The sequence below is a fragment of the Lethenteron reissneri genome, unplaced genomic scaffold (assembly GCF_015708825.2).
Source record: "Lethenteron reissneri isolate LAM-NWPU_2019-01 unplaced genomic scaffold, ASM1570882v1 scaffold_1022, whole genome shotgun sequence".
Classification (NCBI taxonomy): domain Eukaryota; kingdom Metazoa; phylum Chordata; class Hyperoartia; order Petromyzontiformes; family Petromyzontidae; genus Lethenteron; species Lethenteron reissneri.
This window is the reverse complement of record NW_026890698.1, coordinates 6,033-21,121: the sequence shown is the minus strand read 5'-3', so window position 1 is coordinate 21,121 and position 15,089 is coordinate 6,033. Positions and strand designations below refer to the sequence as shown.

Sequence of the window (15,089 nt, the reverse complement as noted above, 5' to 3'; positions counted from 1 at the left end):
TGTGTGCCTATGTGTGTGTCTCTGTGTGTCTGTGTTATCTCTCTCTGTGTGCCTATGTCTGTCTCGCTCTGTGTGCCTATGTGTGTGCTCTCTCTGTATGTGCTTTCTCTCTGTGTGCCTGTGTGTGTCTCTCTCTCTCTGTGTGTTATCTCTCTGCTTATGTGTCTCTCTCTGTGTGTCTGTGTTATCTCTCTCTGCTTGTGTGTATGTGTCTGTGTGTCTCCGTGTCTGTGTTTAGTTCTCGCTCTCAAATGTATCAATCTTTGGAAGAACGTTAATATACCAGGTGGGGAGTTGACTGTTATCTTAGCCGACTCTCTGTGTTGTATTGCATTGTAGTTATAAGTTTATTTAATTTTGTACCTACATAACTTTACCGAAAAAACCAAAGAGTATAGTTCAAGTTTACAAGCTTTGCTTTCTCATTCATTTGTACCTGATGGTGATTGCTCGTGTTGCAAAGGAAACGTCGTATGCTATTACTTAATTTATTTTTTCTTCCTACGTGACTTTACCGAAAGAACCAAAGAGTATAGTTCAAGTTTACAAGCTTTGCTTTAAATTTCGATTGCAAGCTTTGCTTTCTCATTCATTTGTACCTGATGGTGATTGCTCGTGTTGCAAAGGAAACGTCGTATGCTATTACTTATTTTTTTTCCTACATGACTTTACCGAAAAAAACAAAGAGTATGGATTCCTGCACTCACGAAAGCTTCAAATCATAAGAGCGGTACAGCAGCTCAAGTGGGCTTGGCCTGGTTACATAAAATAAAAACCGAAAGTGTCCTCGTGTTGTAGTATTTCCTGCAGTCACGAAAGCTCCAAATCTCTCATTGCCATGCTCATTTCTCTACCCCCCCCCTCTCTCTCAGCCCCCCTCTCTCTATTTAAGGCCTTGTCACAGAGGTGTTGATTATGTGTGTGCCTATGTGTGTGTCTCTGTGTCTGTGTGCCTATGTGTGTATCTCTCTGTCTCCGTGTTATCTCTCTCTGTCTCTCTCTCTCTGTGCATATGTGTCTCTCTCAGTGTGCCTATGTGTGCCTCTTCTTGGTTCTTTCGGTAAAGTCACGTAGAAGGAAAATAATAAAATAATAAAACAAAACATAATAAAATAATTCTCACGACGTTTTGGCCACAACGCAAGCAGCCGTCCTCAGGTTCTTTTTATTACTTCCCTTCTACGTGACTTTACCGAAAGAACCAAGAAGATGAATCCCTGCAGTCACGAAAGCTTTAAATCGAAATTTACGTGTGCCTTTCTGTCTGTTTTATCTCTCTGTGTGCCTATGTGTGTATCTCTAAAAAAATACATTTAGTTGTTTTTTCATTTTTTTATGAAAAAAAATGTGTATTAAAAAAAATATTATGAAAAAAACAACTAAAATAAATGAAAAAAACTAAATTAAATTGGTTTGTTTCTTCTCATTTATTTTATTTCTGCTTGCCGTCACGAAACCGTCCAATCAAGTTGAAGCGAGAGAATTCAAACAAAGGCCTTCAGGCGAGGGCAGGAGGCGAGCCCCCGCGTGGCTAGGCCCCGCGTTGTAATGTCCCAACCTGGACATGGATTCCCATTCTCGCTGCGACTCAATTGACATCCACACGAGAGAGAGAGAGAGCTCGACCTTGGTAAACAACAACAACCACAACAACCACCACACAACAACCCACGATTTCTAGATTTGAAGCTTTCGTGACTGCAAGGATTCATATTCTTAGGTTTTTTCGGTAAAGGTCACGTAGGTAAAAATTAAAATTAATGAAAAATAAATATTTTACTTTCATTAATTTTAATGTTTTACCTACGTGACTTTACCGAAAAACCTAAGAATAAACCACCACGATGAAAATCTCTCACCTCAGATTTCAACGGTAGCTGCTCGTTACCTCGCGACGTTATGGCGGCAGCAGGATGTGACGTAATATTCACTTCCGGGGTACAAGACACGCCCCCAACGAGCCGGTGCTGGTAACTGAATAACTTATTCGAGAATTGAAGCTTTCGTCAACTGCAGGAATGACTCAACTCGTTGTACACAGCATTGGCTCTTTCGGTAAGTCACGCGTCGAGGGATGATGGTGCATGGGTGCTCAACCCGTCGCAATAAAAAAACAAACTCGCGACGGCTTTATATCGAATATATTATGTTAATTTTATTTTTATTTAATTTCTTTACCGAAATAACCAATGAGCAATTCCTGCAGTCACCAAAGCTTAGTTCCTAGATTATGTTAATGAGGCCGCCAGTCACTGGGCGTATCTTTGCCCAAATAAGGATTGTACCGGAACAGACATCGGCAGTGACCCAAGCAGGGGTGACATGACGTCACTAGCGAGGCGCACCGCCCCCAGGAGGTTCACGCTGATGAGGTAACGCTTAGTGGGTGACGTCAGATAACGGGGGTCAGAGTTTCAGTTTTGCGTATCGGGGACCGTCCATAATGACGTCAAGCGATTTTGGCCGATTTTGGACCCCCCCCTCGTCACAAAGTCATGGACCCCCCTCAAATATGACGTCACAAAGCTCTTGCCCCCCAACCCCCCCCCAAAAAAACTACCTTCAAATCGCTTTAAACTATTGTCATTGTAGTGGTATTTAATTGTGGCGCTGCACTCTGATGTTGTAGGAGAGAACATTTATTAATAAGTTTAACCCGTAAAAACAAAGCTTTTCACTATAAATCCTTTATATGCGTGGCGGCTAGAGTCCCTCGTCCTCTGGCTTGAGATGGCTGCCAACCTATGGGTCAGATGATTGTCTGCCAGTATTAAGCAATTGGTAATTAAATATTTAATTTGTTTTTTCCTAAACAGTGTAAAATTTTGAAAAAAATATTTCACGAACATTAATTGTCTCGCACAACGAGTCTGTGTGCAAAATGTCAGCTCGATTGGATCACGGGAAGTGGGTTAAAACAAGAGCGAAAAATTTGCACGGTCTGTAAGCAAGCAAGCAAGCGCGCAAGCGAACTTAATATAAGCATAACCAGTAAAAACAAAGTTTTTCACTATAATTCCTTTATATGCGTGGCGGCTAGAGTCCTCTCGTCCTCTGGCTTGAGATGGCTGCCACCTATGGGTCAGATGATTGTCTGCCACCATTAAGCAATTGATAATTACATATTTAATTTGTTTTCCCCTAAACAGTGCAAAATTTGATTTTTTTTTCACGGAAAATTAATTTCACATACAACGAGTCAGTGTGGAAAATGTCAGCTCGATTGGATAACCGGGGAGTGGGTTAAAAAACGAGCTAAAGATTTGCACGGTCCTAAGCAAGCAAGCGAACTTAATATAAAGGATTTAAAAATATATTCGCCTGTGGAGGACGCGGGGATCGATCCCGCGACCTTTGGCATGGGAAGCGAGGGCGCTACCAACTGCGCTACTCCGCCACGGCCTGTGGAGGGGTTACGCTCTGGGCTCTTACACTCTGACGTTCAGCCAAAGCCATGAATGCGTTCAATTTGAATATATGTAAAATACATTTTTTTGCCTAAAAAGTGTAAAATTTTGGGAATTTTTTTCCACGAACAATAATTGTCTGGCACAACGAGTCTGTGTGGAAAATGTCAGCTCGATTGGATCACGGGAAGTGGGTTAAAAAACGACCGAAAAATTTGCACGGTCCTAAGCAAGCAAGCAAGCACGCGAACTTAATATAAAGGATTTAAAAAGGAGGCTTTGGAAAGGGCCTGTCCATAAATGACGTCACGCACCTATGGGGGGGGGTCAGACATTTGTGACGATGTGTGACGAGGGAGGGGTGGGGGTTGAGAAATGTGACATGACATCAAAATGCGCAACTTTAAATAATATAGACAACACGTTATACTTATGATAATTGTTTTTTAACCCTTCTGTAATGCGGGCGTGGACGACCTTCCGGAGGTGACGTCATGGGGGGAGGAGTTACGTCACGTGGGGAGAGAGTGCAGGTCTATAAGGGGAGAAACCGGAAGCAGTAGGGAGTGATCGGAGACTGGGAAAGTGTGAGGCCACGCAGGGCGGAGTGGGGAAGAGAGAGAGTGGCGAGATCGCCACACACACACACCCCGAGGATCGGCACCGTCAGCCAACGGTGACCGACCCCGGGGCTGGAGGAGCAGCGAGGAGACTGCAGAGAGAGCAGCGGGTCTGCAAGGGTGGAGTTCGGCAGCGGGGGTCTGCGCGACGAGACAGCAGCGGGTCTGCAAGGAGGGAAGTGGGCTATGTGAGCGACAGCAGCCTGGGGCTGCAGAGCGAAGAGTATATAGGGGAGTGCTGTGAAGTGGGCTACGTGAGCGATAGCTGCCTGGGGCTGCAGAGCGAAGAGTAAAGGGGAGTGCCGTGAGGGAAAAGAGATCGAACCCAAATAAAGGACACAGGACAGAGAGAAGCGTCCGAGTCTTTTATTACACTTCTATCTGGCAACAAAACTGACCTTTTTACAAGGAGTCATGTTTGCATAGACCACAATACCTGCAGTCATAATGAAAACAAAAATATAACTCTGATAATGTGCACTGTCCTTGAAGTTGATTGGTCCACACCCGAGACAGCTTTCCTTGGTTTTTTAACCTTCTATCTGGCAACAAGAAGGGTAAAACCAATTATCATATTTTACTGGCAAATGAGGTTCCAATGGTGTAAATGCTTACCCCGAGCTCTCATACTCTGATGGTGCATTGTCTTTGAGTTGTGCACCTTTTGGCGTCATCTGGTCCAACCCATGTGAGACTAGGCTCAAAGGAAAGCTGTGACGCGGGTGGGAAGGTCAAAAATCGTCCAAAATCGCGTGACGTCATTTATGGACGGCCCCCATAACCAGTGGCGATTTTTTTTAACCAGTCCTGAGCCGCCCCTACATCGACTCAGCCTCAAATGCGTACCCGGTGCGTGTGCGAACATCGCCACCTGCTAACAGCACTTGCCCCAATAGTCTGTGAAGGCTATACGGGGGGGGGGTCTTTGTATGTACACACACGTGGCCGATTACACAGATTAAAGGTCTCGACACACGTTGCAGTGAAAGTTCACAAATTCACGTGTCTGGTTTATTGTTTGGTTACAATTATTCAAAACTCGTAAATTACACGGCGTTTCAGAAGGGTGGACAGCATCTGCTTTGAAATTGGGTGTTATGTCATTTCTGTAAGATTCCAATCATTTTCGATTTAAAGCTTTCGTGACTGCAGGGATTCATCTTCTTGGTTCTTTCGGTAAAGTCACATAGAAGGGAAATAATAAAATAATAAAAATTAAACACTATAAAATAAAATTCTCACGTTTCGGCCACAACGCAAGCAGCCGTCCCCTCAGGTGACAGACCTGCTTGCGTTGTGGCCGAAACGTCGTGAGAATTATTTTATTTTTATTATTTCCCTTCTACGTGACTTTACCGAAAGGACCAAGAAGATGATCGCAATCATTTTTAAATCCTTTATATTAAGTTCACTTGCTTGCTTGCGCGCTTACGGCCGTGCAAATCTTTCGGTCGTTTTTTAACCCACTTCCCGTGATCCAATCGAGCTGACATTTTGCATATAATCTTAATTTTGGAGCTTTCGTGACTGCAGGAATTATTCTTTGGTTCTTTCGGTTAAGTCACGTCTAAAGATAAAACAATAAATTAAAATAGACGTGACTTAACCGAAAGAACCAAAGAATATTTTGCACAGACTCGTTGTGCGTGACAATTTATTTTCGTGAAATTTTTTTCCCAAAATTTTCCACTTTTTAGGAAAAAAAAATGTCACTAACACAATCATATATTTTTCCTAAACATAGAAAATTTTTCAAAAAAAAGAACAAAAATGTACAATATAAACAATCATACAAAAACTGAAAACCTTATAATGCTTATATACGACTTTCCTTATATTTAATTTGAAATACCAATGTGATAAAAATGAAACTCTTACTCAAGAAAAACAGAAATGAATAATAAAATGAAACCGATGCCACGCATATAAAGGATTTATAGTGAAAAACTTTGTTTTTACAGGTTAATTTTTTACACGTTTCTATTTAACTCACTTCGTCTGTTGTATCCTCAAAAACAAAATCTTGTAACTCAAATTTTACACACTTCCCAATGTGCTATGAACTGCAAACTTGGTATAGCGAGCTGAGTCAAACTGATGACAACACGATATTATATCATTAAAAAAATCCAAAACATATATTTTTTACATTTTACACGCTTTTATTTAACTTACTGTATGTGTTGTATCCAAAAATCTTTTAACTCAATTTCAACCGTATTCCCAATGTATCGAATGCAAACGTCGTATAGGTATGTCATACTGATGACAATACTATATTCTATCATTAAAAAACAAATATTTTTAAACAATCTTTTTAACGGCTCGAATTGTCCCCGCTCAACTGACGTTGCCTGTAAATCACCACGGTCCCTTACGTCACGGCAAGCCTCGGGGAGATACGCCCAGGGGCGGGGCATGTGGAAGGAGGGGAGTTGCGATGGGGGAAGGGGGCAGCTCGGACAGTACATTTCATTAAACAGAGCCAGATGAAGGCTCCAATAGGGTTCAGTGTGAATCACTGAGGCTCCTGGTGAGATATCTACCCTACTAACAGACCCTGCAGGTTGAACCTAATATTTGACAAAGGTGCATCTATTGGGAGCGACATCGTCAAGCTTACACATCTACCGGGTCTCCATTTGACTTTGTATTGTCTAGGAAGTCCACCCACACCTCCACTTCCACAAACTGCTGTGAGTTGCCTCCCTCTACATCACAGTCAGAATTCCCCTCCTGCTTCACGTTGCCTCCATCGATGTGAAGGTCCCATTTTGGAGTCAAATCTTCATCTTCACATTTTACCTTCACTTCTTCGCTCTTCACCGTCACCTCTCTCCACATTTCACAATCACTTCTTCAAATTCTGCCTTGATACCTTTAAAAGTGCCCAAGCTGGGATTTTCTTCCGGTACTTGTTTCATGAGGGATGGGCTCCTTACGGCACTTTGACTTTCACAAGCTGATTTCAGACTCCACTCCTTGTGGATTTTCTGATGCGTCTGTGTTCTCTGGTGTTCTTTAAGACCTTGTGACCGTGCAAACGCCTTCCCGCACAGAGTGCACTTGAAGGGTTTCTCTCCTGTGTGTGTTATCTGGTGTATTCGACAATTTGATGGACGTGCAAACGCCATTCCACACACACTGCACTTGAAGGGTTTCACTCCTGTGTGTGTTCTCTGGTGTTTTGTAAGATAAGATGACTGTGAAAATGCCTTCCCACACACACTGCACTTGAAGGGTTTCTCTCCTGTGTGTGTTCTCTGGTGTTGTGCAAGATGTTGCGTAAGATTTTGTGACTGTGAAAATGCCTTCCCACACACTGCACTTGAAGGGTTTCTCTCCTGTGTGTGTTCTCTGGTGTTTTGTAAGATCAGATGAATGTGAAAATGCCTTCCCACACACTGCACTTCAAGGGTTTCTCTCCCGTGTGTTTTTTGGTGCTGTGTCAAACTTCCAGTCCGAACCGTGATGTATGCACGCTGGTCCCATTGTTGCCTTGCCGTACCGAGCCGCGCTGACTGCCTGTGTTCCATCAGACCAATTCTGCAGAGGAAGCGTCAGAGCAAGCGACAGCTGCAGACAGAAAATGGGAAAATGTCAAAACTGGGTGGTTTTTAACTTTTGCCGACAAAACTGGATCCCAAATGTCAAAACTGGGTGCACCCTGGGTGGCCAAAAACTTGAGTTTTGGACACTCAGGGTGCACCCAGTTTTGACATTTGTCAAATACACTTGATAATTGTATACTAGCACAGTGTGCCAGCACCCCATTCATCCAAACACTTGGTATTTGTATACTGGCACACTGTGCCAGCACCCCATTCATCTAAACACTTGGTATTAGTATGCTGGCAGTGTGCCAGCACCATATAACTACACACACTTGATATTTGTACGCTGGCACAGTGTGCCAGCACCCCAACACCAACATTTCAAGCTACGGCTCGGACTCGGAAGTGAGTCGGGGCGGGCTTGCGACCAGGCGGGCGCACTGCCACCTTGCGTGATGACCTAGACTAGTGACTCGCGTCAATACCAAACTTTTGGATTGTTGGTTGATGCTACGCGCTACTGTACACCCTTAAATTTGCCATGCATTCGACCATAGCCCGCCAAACGACCAAGCACAGAGACAAAGGCGACGTCCTTGGGAGATGGACCAGCCTGCTTGACGCTCCTGACCATGGTCCCAATGGTGCGGAACAACCAACGAATGCGCATCTCGTTGATTGGTCAATCCTTTGGCCCACCGTTACGGTGATTGGCGGAAATATTGTGTGAAAAATCAAATTGCTGGCAATGAAAATAGACATTGTCTCGTGAAAAATTGAAAGTAGACGTAGAAACGTGATTTTTCACAAGCATTTTTCACGAAACAGGTGGAGGAACGGCTCACATTCGAATGGCAACCCTCCACCCCAAGAAGACTTTTACCACGCGCCGCGAGGCCATCCACGGCATCCAAGACTTTGCTTTGCAACAAGGCAAGCGCGCGGTCCTTGACCTCAAGCGAAGCGGCGGACGGCACGTTGCCATCGTCTGCTCTAGTTCAACACCTTGTTCCTTCAAGGTGAAGCTGACGAAGCTCACGGGGGAACGACGCGGCTTCCGCGTCTCGGCTGTGCACGGATCACCACGGCTGCACGGGCACTACCAAGATCACGCAGCGCCAAGTGGAGGCGAACACGACAGCCCGTTCGGCCTTTCGCGCCAACCCCCGTACCTCCGCACCGACTGTCATTGCCCAGGTCGCCGACGTTGCTCGCGTCATTGTCCCGACCCGGATGATGTACCGCGCCAAGGACACGTGCATCGCGGCGAACGAGATGTGCGGCCCATGCAGGCTTCGAGTTCATTCAACTCGCTGGTGGAGACGTTCGGCAAGCTCAAAGCGACGACCTGCAGTGTGCGAGAAGACGCGGGGCATCTTCTGGGTGTGCGTTCATCTGCAACCCGATCGCACGCTCGTTGCAGCCAAGTCTTCAACGCGTCGTCGGCATCGACGGGTCGCACATGAAGGCGCGCGCCTACAACGGAACCATGCTCGTCCTCGTTGGGCGCGACGGCAACAACCGCAACGTCCTTCTCGCCGTGGCGCTGGTGCCGTCCGAGACGGCAGCGGCCTACGACTGGTTTCTCAACTGCTGCACGACCAACGACATCGAGCTCGACGGCACGCGGTCTTCTGCGATAGTGGCACGGCGCATCCTAGCCTCCGACTGGAAGGACCTCATGCTCATCCACTGCACGCGGCATTTGATCTGCAACGGCGTGGGACAACATCGGCTCCGCGTTTCACGCCTGACCTCCAAGCATCATCTACAATTCCCCAGGGTGCGCCTCCGAGGCCGCGTTCGCAGCTCTTGGGCTGCTTGGGCGTAGCTCTGCCTGCGGCGGCCACGTACTACAACAAGATAGACCCCCACACGTGGGCGCTCTACCCGCACCTGCACACGACGCATTGTACGGCTGGCGCACGACGACTTTGTGGAGTCCAAGAACAGCGAGGCCCTGCCGGCTCGCGAGATTGGACCCCTTCCACTTCCTCATGCACCACATGGAAGACATGATGACGACGGCCTTTGCCCACCGCAGCGACGCCGAGAAGTGGGCCGCTCAAGGGCGTGTCATTACGCCGTACGCTCAAGGACTCATCGACGCTCAGCAGGCGTTGGCCCCGAGGTACAAGATCTACGAGAGTACCTCGACGCGTGCATACGTCAAGATCCAGACGCCTACGCCTCTGCCAAGCGCCGAGTCGATCTCAGCTCTCGGTCGTGCACGTGCGGGTACATGAAGCAGATGGGCTTGCCGTGTCGGCACTACATTCGTGCCCTCATGGCGTTTGGGCGGATGCCCGAGCTCTACGACGCATGTGCGGTGTGTTACCAAGTCTCTGCCATCAACACGACATGGACCTCGGTTGCCGGTATCGAGCTGCCCATTGCCGAGGAGCTGCAACGCGACAACACCATGATGCCACCTCCTCGCCAGAAGAAGGCTGGCCGCCTGAAGAAGCGTCGGATTCGCAACCGTGGCGAAGGTGGCCCATTGGGCCTCACGCGGTGCTCCTTCTGTCGCGCCAAGGGCCACAACAAGTGCTCTTGCCCGTCGAAGTAGTTTATATATGTAACAAACATGTTTTGTTCTAAGTGTGCAGCACCATACTTCTCGACGCAAACACTATCTACCGTTGTTCTACTGTAGTAGGTGTAGCATGCAAGCTGGCACACTGTACCAGTATACAAATGGCAAGTTCGTGTATGTTCGCGAGCTGAAAGTGTTACTGTAGTTGCAAGCTGGCACACTGTGCCAGTATACATATGGCAAGTAAGTGTTACTGTAGTAGCGAGCTGGCACACTGTGCCAGTATACAAACGGCAAGTAAGCGAGCTGGCACACTGTGCCAGTATGCAAACGGGAAGTTTGTGGTGCAAGGTATGGAACATGAGCCACGAGAAACATCATTTGGAATGCTCTAAATCTGTGGCGACATATGGATGAATAACGCAAGGACCTAAACGTGTACAAAATGATACATTAAATCGTACACCTTCACCCAGTTTTGACATTTGTCCACATTGAACATCACCCAGTTTTGTCATATCAAAAAGCACCACCCTGTTTTGCCTGTCGTTTTCCAAGACCACCCAGTTTTGACATTTGGGATCCAGTTTTGTCGGCAAAAGTTAAAAACCACCCAGTTTTGACATTTTCCCGACAGAAAATACCATCTACACGTCAGTATTGAGGCACAGAGGAATGAATATACGCATATATATGTACACAATCTTAATTTGAAGCTTTCATGACTGCAAGAATCCATACTCTATGTGGTTCTTTCGGTAAAGTCACGTAGGTAAAAATAACATAAATGACGTTTCGAACACAACACAAGCATTCGTCTTGGGGTGAAAATCGCGATAGCTGAGATGTTCTTGCGTGATTTATTTTAATACACGCTTTCATTTAACTCACTCTGTCTGTTGTTGTTGTCATTGTTGTCGTTGTTGTATCCTCAAATCTTGTAACTCCATTTTAACCCACTTCCCAATGTGGTATCGACTGCAAACTTGGTATACTTATGCCATACTGATGCCAATACTATATTATATCATTAAATAAAAACATTTTAAACAATCTTTTGTACATGTTATGTTTTGGCTTGGGTCTAATTGTCCACGGTAAACTGGCATTGGCTGTAACTGACCACGGTCGCTTGTGTTACGACAAGCCTCGGGGCCACTTCCTGGAGTCGTGGAGTTTTTCCATTACTAGTACATTTTATAAAAGCGTGTTTTAAATTTTTTTTTAAATATTACTTCTTTTATTTCTACCTACGTGACTTTACCGAAAGAACCAAAGAGTAATATAAACACAGTCACACATGAATAACACGTCTATACGCATTCATATATTCATGACAGAGTTAAAAAGTTTCCCAAATTCATCACACGGGCTGTTATGGCGCACTATGAGAGGGCAAATGGTCATAAACATTCCTGGAAGCCGTCGTATCTTCAAAATGAATGTTAACCCAAAACTCCAAGCACACAATTTCGGCTGTCTGGCTGCAAAATGAATATTCATGAGAGCTAAATTCAGCTGACATAGCAAAGGGTGTTGAAAATAATACTACTTGTGTTATGCATGAATTCATGTTAAATCGCAACTTAGAGGTGTGAAGCCAGGCTCAGATTTCCTTGAATGCTGGGATGAACAGATCTAACGTCAGCTGCATGTGTGCTGTGTCAACTTCCTGACTGCTTCCATTCTCATAGAGTTCCAGATAAAAACAAAAACATAAACCATTGTTTTCATATAACCTCCGTTTTCAATATAATTAATAGACTTTACTGCAAACACAAACTTGACACTGCCGTGTTAAACAGGTGGTGGCGTGTCCAGAACCATGCCTGGCCCCACACCTTCATCTGCTCAGTATTAATATTTCAGTTTCATTTATTTATTTCAGTTTCATTTATTAGATACTAGCTTTACTACCTGGCTTCGCCCGAGACTTGGACTCTTGTCTTGAATGAATCCACGGCCTACGCGGAGGATGGGGGGTGGGGGATGCGTAACGTCAGGATCCACACTACGTGACGCTGCCGCATGCGGGTGACATAACAGACGTGAGGTCACCGCTCACTTGCCGTGCAAAATATATCCATTATTGCGCCCCCCCAGAAAAATGCAAAAGTCCATTTTTATACTTTTTGCATTGTGTACAGTCTGGAAGGTACCCACATGCCAAATTTTAAGTTTGTTGCGTGTCGGAAAGTATGCTAAACATTTCGAACAGATACACATTCACAAATTTCCCTTTTATATAAAGATAACCCCGTGAGCCATGCGGCTCTTGACTCGGGGGCAAACGCAACAAACAAAAACGTGAACAAGAAAAATCTTAAAGTGACTACACGCAACAGAAAAATCCAGGATAAAAAACTGCAGAAAAACACCGCATTTCAACGCTGTATGCAGAAAATCCCAGTGGGATGCAAGTCAACAAAACAGCCATAGGACAATTTAGATTAAAGTTATCAGGCTAACAGTGTACTACAAAAAACAAACATGGCTAAACCAAGTTTTCAATGCTTCCTCACTCCACCAAATAATTCAGGATCAAATCAACATGGCTGAGTTTGCGTGTCTCCCTCTCTCTGTGGTGGCGTGGATTTTCCTCCAGATCGCCCTCCACATTTAAGAGTGAATATGAGCACGCGTTTAGAGCCTTTGACCGATATTCATTTCCACACGTTGACAAAGCCCACCTTTGTTGTGTGGGCAGGTCGCTTCTAAAAACAAGAACGGACGCTTGTGTTGCGCCCGAAACGTCGTGATTTATTTTATTTTCTACCTACGTGACTCTACCGAAAGAACCAAAGAGTATGGATTCCTGCACTCACGAAAGCTTCAAATCATAAGAGCGGTACAGCAGCTCAAGTAGGCTTGGCCTGGTTACATAAAATAAAAACTTAAAGTGTCCTCGTGTTGTAGTATTTCCTGCAGTCACGAAAGCTCCAAATCTCTCATTGCCATGCTCATTTTTTACCCCCCCCCCCCCTCTGCCTCAGCCCCCTTCTCTCTCTATTTAAGGCCTTAACACAGGTGTTGTTTCTGTGTGTGCCTATGTGTGTCTCTGTGTCTGTGTTATTTCTCTCCGTGTGCCTGTGTCTGTGTCTCTCTGTGTCTGTGTTATCTCTCTCTGTGTGCCTATGTGTGTGTCTCTGTGTGCCTATGTGTATGTCTCTCTCTGTGTGCCTCTGTGTATCTCTCTCTCCGTGTGCCTATGTGTGTGTCTATGTGTGTCTCTCTCTGTCTCTTTGTTATCTCTGTGTGCCTATGTGTGTCTCTCTCTCTCTCATTGTGTCTCTCTCTGTGTGCCTATGTGTGTGTCTGTCTTCGTGTTATCTCTCTCTGTGTACCTATCTGTGTGTGTGTCTCTCTGTGCGTCTTTGTGGTGTCTCTCTCTGTGTGTGTCTCTCTCTCTGTGTGCCTATGTGTCTCGCTGTGTGCCTATGTGTGTGTCTCTGTCTGTGTTATCTCTCTGTGTGCCTGTATGTGCTTTCTCTCTGTGTGCATGTGTGTGTGTCTCTCTCTCTCTGTGTGTTATCTCTCTGCTTATGTGTCTCTCTCTGTGTGTCTGTGTTATCTCTCTCTGCTTGTGTATGTGTCTGTGTGTCTCCGTGTCTGTGTTGAGTTCTCTCTCTCAAATTTAGCAATCTTTGGAAGAACGTTAATAAACCAGGTGGGGAGTTGACTTATCTTATCCGACTCTCTGTGTTGTATTGCATTGTAGTTCTAAGTTTATTTAATTTTATACCTACGTAACTTTACCGAAAGAACCAAAGAGTATAGTTCAAGTTTACAAGCTTTGCTTTCTCATTCATTTGTACCCGATGGTGATTGCTCGTGTTGCAAAGGAAACGTCGTATGCTATTACTTAATTAATGTTTTCTTTCTACGTGACTTTACCGAAAGAACCAAATAGTATGGATCCCTGCACTCACGAAGCTCCAGACCAAGTTTAAACGAGATAATTCTTTGTTTTTTTCGGTAAAGTCACGTAGGTAGAACTAAAATATGAAAAAACAACTCAATTAAATTGGTTGTTTCTTCATTTATTGTATTTCTCCTGCCCTCACGAAAGCTTCCAGATCAAGTTGAAGCGAGAGAATTCAAGCAAAGGCCTTCAGGCGAGGGCAGGAGGCGAGGCCCCGCGTTGCTAGGCCCCACGTTGCATGGATTCCCATACTCGCTGCGACTCAATTGATATCCCTACGAGAGCGAGGCTCTACCTTGGTAAACACAACCACAACAACCACAACAACCACCACAACCACCACCACCACCACCACGATGAAAATCTCTCACCTCGGATTTCATCGGCAGCTTCTCGTTACCTCGCTACGTTTGGCGGCAGCAGGAGGTGACGTAATATTCACTTCCGGGGTACAAGACACGGCCCCAACGAGCGGGGGCTGGGTAACTGAATAAACTTTATTCGAGAATTGAAGCTTTCGGCAACTGCAGGAATGACTCAACTCGTTGTCACACTCATTGGCTCTTTCGGTAAAGTCAACGCGTCGAGGGATGATGGGGCGTGGGTGCGAACCCGTCGCATAAAAAACAAACTCGCGACGGCTTTTAACGAATATATTATGTTTAATTTATTTAATTTCTTTACCGAAATAACCAATGAGCAATTCCTGCAGTCACCAAAGCTTAGATCCTAGATTATGTTAATGAGCCGCCAGTCACTGGGGCGTAGCTTTGCCCAAATAAGGATTGTACGGGTCAGACATCGACGGTGACCAAGCAGGGTGACATGACGTCACAGCGAGGCGCACCGCCCCCCTTGGTGTTTCACACCGATGAGGTAATGCTTAGTGGTGACGTCAGAGAACGGGGGTCAGAGTTCCAGTTTTGCGTATTGGGGACGTTCATAATGACGTCACGTTATTTGGCCCGAATTTTGACCCCCCTCACCCCATCGTCACACAGCGTCACATAAAGTCAGACCCCCCTCAAATATGACGTCACACAAGCTCTG

General features: G+C 45.5%; 1 long non-coding RNA gene across 1 annotated transcript; it reads right to left on the bottom strand.

Annotated features, from left to right (window-relative positions):
• Positions 1-7,466: 7,466 nt before the first annotated feature.
• LOC133361410 (uncharacterized) lies at positions 7,467-14,450 on the bottom strand. The gene is made up of 3 exons (XR_009757361.1): positions 14,411-14,450; positions 12,035-12,081; positions 7,467-7,603 (listed from the first exon to the last, which is right to left on the bottom strand). It is a non-coding gene; the product is annotated as an uncharacterized LOC133361410 (long non-coding RNA).
• Positions 14,451-15,089: the final 639 nt, after the last annotated feature.